This window comes from Gavialis gangeticus, unplaced genomic scaffold (assembly GCF_001723915.1).
Source record: "Gavialis gangeticus isolate Ggan-Ray unplaced genomic scaffold, GavGan_comp1, whole genome shotgun sequence".
Classification (NCBI taxonomy): Eukaryota; Metazoa; Chordata; order Crocodylia; family Gavialidae; genus Gavialis; species Gavialis gangeticus.
Window position 1 is genome coordinate 106,124,716 of NW_017729031.1, and position 575 is coordinate 106,125,290.

Below are 575 nucleotides of genomic sequence, written 5' to 3' on the forward strand. Positions count from 1 at the left end.
GGGGGGGGGGGGGAAATCACTGTACCATGATTCACTAATGTGCCCTCTAGGGAAATAAGAGGATAAGGCAAAGGGGCAGTTCCCCATCTAAACTCCTGTCCTCCAAATCCAGCTGCTCTTTTACTGGACCCAGAGCATCCCAAGAAAGTGGGCTTGTAGGGAGACCAAGTGGTATGAACCTATCTCAGCACAGCCTGGCCTGTCAGGTGTTTTGAATTACGATTTCTTTTTAAGTCTGGCATTTCCCTCCGCTAGAAAAAAGCAACCCGGACTGAGGAGCGTGGAAACACCCCGCCACCTCCCTCTTTCATGAAAGGAGCCTTCATCTGCAGGAGCTAGTCCCCACCCCCCCACCCCCTCTCCAGGCTGCACCCCAACGACTTCTTTTTGTTAGCTTGCCTATAAAAACCGATCTCCTGCCCAGGCCTTTCCACGGAGAAAACACTTTTGTTTCCCCCTTTGTCTCCTGTAACAAAGGCAGGGGGTGGAGGGCGGGCTGAAAAGCAACAAGTCATTTCTTTTCAGGGTGTTAAACAGCAGCCCGCTCCCCCCCCCCCCCCCCCCACACACCAAAC